We start from the raw sequence: 6,000 nt of genomic DNA, 5'->3' as shown, positions 1-6,000 counted from the left end.
AGGGGATGCTTTAGGGTTAATCAATTTCTATTGGATTAAATGATGCTGTAACAGAGGTGCTTTGGCATCCTGTCAAAAAATACCCATGTACATTCTCTGTTTCTCTAATTCTATACTGAAATAATTAGAATTCTCATTTGACTTAATACTTTCCACAAGCTTTTTCTTTTCCCATGTCCTCCCATTAGAGGAGTGAGAGCAGAGAGGAGAAAGGCCCAGAAATGGTTTTACCTTTGCTACTTATGGAGGACAAACTTTCAAACTGTTGTTTTTACTATGAAATAGCGTATCATAAATAACATGCTCCTGGTTTATGAGCATGTCCCAGGGCTAGAAGTTGTAGAGAGAATACTAATGATTTTATCAAGGAGTGGTTGGCTTAAAGTAGAGAAAGGGAATCCTTAGAAACTAGGAACTCTTTTGGAAACTGAAGAATTGGGTCTGCATTTAGAACACAGGAATGCTGTGAACATCCGTATGTCCAAAGGAGCTGTGTCAAAGGCAGAACCTTGTAAACGGGAACACCCAATAAATATTCACTAATTAGGATGATGACACAGTTTAAGAGTAAAGTGTTTGGAAGACATTCAAGAATGTCAGGAGTACTGCCAAGTGTTTTAATTGTGATACATACTCTTGCCCAATGTGATAAGCATATTCACGTTGAAAATACTATTTCCACCTGATTATCAGGCTTCTTTGTATTGCCTCACTGTTGACTTTCTTTTGCCTCCTGCATGAGTTACTTGAGCCATCAATATCTCCCCAAATTTTCCTTCCGTAATAGTCCTGCACGAGGACCAATGGAATCCTGGTAGCAGAGAAAGAGTCAAGTCCCTGTAGGGAAAATAATGCTTTGTTTCCTCATCAACTCTTAGCTGTGGAATCCTTGTCAATAATAATAATAATAGTCAAATTAGTAAGTACTTACTATGTGTCAATCACTATACAAAGCACTGGGTTAGATAAGTTATTTAGGTAAGACCCAATCTTTGTCCCTCATGGGGTTCACAGTCTATCTGGAAGGACAGGTATTTAATTTCTATTTTACAGATGAGAAAACTGAGGTACAGAGAAATTAAATAACATGTCCAAGGTCACACAACAGGCCTGTAGTAGAACTGGAATTAGAATCCAGGTCATCTGACTCCAGAGACCTGTTTTCTTTCCATTGGGCCACACTGCCATTTGCCAAGGAGGTTGTTTCATTAAACTATAACCCTGACACCTCTAAATATTGATTTTTTTTAAGCCCTACCTATGGCCTCCTTTGCACTAATCTTCCTCTTGTGCTCTCTGCCTTTGATAGACCTTCCTCATGATACACAAACTCATCCTCACTCAAGAGATGCCATGAAGTTTCAGGTTAAAGGGAAGCACTGCCCAGTCTGATCTCACAGGTGGGGCAGATTTTGGGATCTGTCAGGTCAGGGGTTAAAGATCCTGAGAACCTTTATGAAAAATCAAGTAGGGAAAACAAGCCCTCTTCTTGTCCTTTCTAGGGAATTAGTTTTAAACTGTGAAAGAAAAATCTTAGTACAGTGATGATTGCCAACTAGCTCTCCAAAAACGTCTACAAGTCAAATTAAGGTGTGGGAAGAAAGTGAGTTTTCCCCGCATGTGGATCATTCCAGATTTCCTTTGATTAGAATAAGAACAAGAAAGCATTGATGGGTATTTTTAATACATTTCCCTTGACACTGCATAAATCCAGGAACATTTATATGCTAATCAAATCAAAATAGAAATTATTAGTGACTGGAGAGCCCAACATGGCTGTTATTTTCCCATCAACATATGATAACAGCACCAACACTGAATTAAAGAGCTGAATATTATATAAGCCTGCAAAGGTTATAGTACATGACAGGCTTAAGCAATACTAAAGCCCAAGAATCCATGCCCCATCTATTACATATTTATTTTGTATTACAAATTGTAAATATTTTTTAAAGCCACCAAGACCTAGTGTTGGAAAACTCCTAATGCTTAATGAAATTATTCATGATATACTTTGAGCTGCATAACTCAACAAATAAGATGAAGGTTAATGCATACAGAGGAATATGAAAAAGCACGAAGTAGGGTTGGCTAATGCATTGTGCCCTTCCCCTGGTTGATCTGGGGAGGAAAAAACACCCTGAAATTAATGCAGACCTCTTTTCATAGTTAAGAGAGATTCCCTAGAGATAAGCAATGATCCCTTTCCCTGAACAACAAAGGAGGCACCCAGGAAACTCCTTGCTTTCTTTTCCCATCTAAGTATACCCTTTCTTTGAAGCTGTAACCAGTGTTGGTTGAAATAAAACCCATTCCATGTTAAGGAGAAAAAATCTAAATGTTTAGTTTCTCTTTGGGAGCTTACTTTAACTACTCTAACTGAGGTCAGTGGGGGTTGGAAAGAGCTATAATACATAATCACAGGTGAGCGAACAATAGGAAATTGAAGAAGAGGCAAACAAAAAGAGAAGGATAATGGGCCCAGTGGGGATTTTCTATTCTGATTTCCAAGGTTCTGGTGTTCTGATTTATAACAATCACAGATCATGGAATCCCAGGTCTGAATTTACACTTTTCATTTGTAGAGTGGCAGTGCATGCCAGTCTAGAGTGAATGGATAAGCAGATGAATTTAAGTGGCAGAGGCAATTTGCATTGACATTCAAAATGCCATTTTAAAGTTCCCCTTCACAGGAGGCATTGAAGAGTGCACATACTTTCTCTCTCTCTCTCTCTCTCTCTCTCTCTGTGTCACACAAAGTAAGAGAGATGGGGAGGAATTAATATGGCCTTCATTCTCTTGTGTTCAGTACACTGAGGCAATAGATGCTAATACTAGTGTTGCGTATGAGTATGATTTGGTCTCAGTATATTTCTTCCCCATCAGTAAACAAATGCTGATAATAAATCACTGAATGGTATTTGAGTGCTTACTGTGTGCAGAGCACTGTTTTAAGTGCTTGGGAGTGTCCAGTATGACAATATAACAGAGTTGGTAGACACATTCCCTGCCCGAAACAAGCTAACAGTCCAGGGGGAGCCAGACATTAATGTGAATGAACACATTACTGATATGTATATAAGTACTGTGGAATTGAGGGAGGGGTGAATGAAAGGAGCCAATTTCAGTGCAAGGGTGATGCAGAAAGGAATAGGGGGAAAACAAAATGAGGGCTTAGGGATGTACTGTTATGAAGATTGAATCAATCACTCAATCAATGTTATTTATTGAGAGCTTACTATGTGCAGAGCACTGTACTAAGAATACCCCAGAGTCAGTGGGATTTAGTGGCAGATTAAATATGTGAGTTGAATGAGAAAGATGAGTCAAGGATAAGCCAAGATTATGGGCTCGTGAGACAGGAAGGATGGTGGTGCTGTCTAGAGTGATGGGAAAATCAGGGGGAGGACAGAGTTGGCTTGGGAAGATTAAGAGTTCTGTATTGGACATGTTAAGTTTTTGAGATATTGGCAGGATATCCAGTAGAGATGTCTTGAATAATAATGTTGGTATTTGTTAAGCGCTTACTATGTGCAGAGCACTATTCTAAGCGCTGGGGTAGACACAGGGGAATCAGGTTGTCCCACGTGGGGCTCACAGTCTTAATCCCCATTTTACAGATGAGGTAACTGAGGTACAGAGAGGTTAAGTGACTTGCCCACAGTCACACAGCTGACAAGTGGTAGAGCCGGGATTCAAACCCATGACCTCTGACTCCAAAGCCCGTGCTCTTTCCACTGAGCCATGCTGCTTGAAGGCAGGAGGAAATGTGAGACTGGAGAGAGAGAGATCAGGGCATGGAGATGTAGATTTGGGAATCTTCGGCATAGCGGTGGCAGTAGTAGCCATAAGAGTGAAGGAGTACTCCAAGGGGGTGGATGTAGATGGAGAATGGAAGGGGACTCAGAATTAAACTGTGGGGGACTCCTATAGTGGGTGGAAAGCATAGAAAGAGACTGAGAATGAGAGGCCAGAAAGGAGAACCAGGAGAGGACAGTGTCAGTGAAGTCAAGGTTGGCTAATGTTTCCAAGAGAAGGGGGTTGTTGACATTGTTGAAGGCAGCTGATAGGTGCCTCCATATCTTAGACTCCCACTACTTTGGTATTATCTTCAACTCTTTGCTATGATTCAATTCTCATATTCATTTTACTGCTAAATTCTTTTAGTTCTTTTTTTATGGTATTTGTTATGTGCTTGCTATGGGCAAGATATTTTACTAACCCTTGGTAGATACAAGCTAATCATCTTGGACACTGTCCATCCCCACAGGGGGCTCACAATCTTAATCCCCAGTTTACAGATGAGGAAACTGAGGCACAGAGAAGTGAAGTGACTTCCCCAAGGTCAAACAGCAGAAAGGTGGCAGGGCTGGGATTCGAATGCAAGTCTTTTTGACTCCCAGGCCTGTGCTCTATCTAGTAGGCCGCACTGTTTCTCTGCTTCTTTCTGCCCAAAATCTCTCAGATCCCCCCTCTTTCTTTACCTGAACTACTTCTTTAACTCTATTTCCCAAGTGTTTAGTGCAGTGTTCTGCACACAGTAAAGTGCTCAGTAAATAACGTTGATTAACTTCCTTGCTGCTGCTGGTGGTGGTGGTAGTAGTAGTAGTAATTGTAGTATTTGTTTCTATTTTGTACACACTTTGTGCAAAGCACTGTACTAAGAATTAGGTTGGGACCGGTCTTCTAGCCTCCAGCCTCTATCCCTTCAAATCTGTACTTCAACCATATTTATTGAATGCTTACTGTGTGCAGAGCACTGTACTAAGTGCTTGGAAAGTACAATTTGGTAACAGAGACAATGCCTACCCAAAAATGAGCCACTTTGCTGTATGGATCGTTTTTATGAAGCATCTCTCGGCTCACTTCTCTCCTCTCCTTAAAACCCTCCAATGGCTTCCTGAGTCTCTCTACATTGAACAAAAACTTCTTACCAATAACTTTGTCTCTCTACTGTCTGCCCCATCTTACTCACTTTCTTTCTTAACTTGCTATTTCCTAGTTTGCTGTCCTCATTCCTCTCAAGTCAAACTTGTAATTGCACCTCACTCTCAGTTCTCCCACCTCTATAACCTCAGTCACCCTGTTACCCCCCCCCCCCCCCAGCTTGGAACTCCTTCTCCTCACACTTCAGGCAGACCAGAGTTCTCCCCATATTCCAATCTTTCCTTAAATTCAATCTCCTCCTTCAAGCTTTCCTCAATTAATTTCTCAACACCCTGAATCATCTCATCACTTCAGCCAATTATGGCACTTGTGAACCCTTCTCAGGACTCATGTATATATGTGTGCGCAAATGTTTATTTTGACCTTCAAAATAATAGCTTTTGTTCAGTCATAACCTAAATTTGGTCCTGTTTCTTCATGTTTGAAATTTCAGGAGAATAGTTGTCCATGAAACATCTGATCCTTTCTGCAAGAGGCTCAACATTGGAATCAAGCATAGAAATAACTAAACTACATGAAGAGAAAGTCGAAATATTCATTTTTTATATCTGAACACTAATTCATAACTCAACACCATCTGTTATTCTTGTTTGAGCCAAGGACATAGTTTGAAAATGGTGAGAGGCATATTTTATTGTTTATGATGGGTTGGATAGGACCTTAGGACCTACCTAAATGAATATTGTCTTGCATGTTTTGAAGAAAGCTCATTGCCTATTTACACTATTCTACTGTCTCAAGGGCCTAGTATAGTGTTCTGCACACAGTAATTACTTAGATACCTAGATTGATGGGTTATTTGAAGGGCAGCCTCTACATCACAGTATTTCAACTGTCTGGAATGAGTCTACACCATGAAACCAATTGAATTCGTGGACAGAGATTCTCCTGTTTGGTGAATTCCCCTAAGAATGAATATTTTTGACGTGGCTTTGGTGACTGTTCTCTTGCTCAAGTTATCTAAGTTTTGACATTGCTATTGAAGAGTGTTCCTTCTCAAGGTTGCACCTGGAAAGTTTCCAGTACTCTATCAGTCCCAACTATGGGAGGGAG

Source organism: Ornithorhynchus anatinus, chromosome 3, assembly GCF_004115215.2.
Source record: "Ornithorhynchus anatinus isolate Pmale09 chromosome 3, mOrnAna1.pri.v4, whole genome shotgun sequence".
NCBI lineage: Eukaryota > Metazoa > Chordata > Mammalia > Monotremata > Ornithorhynchidae > Ornithorhynchus > Ornithorhynchus anatinus.
Note: the sequence above shows the minus strand (reverse complement) of the source record.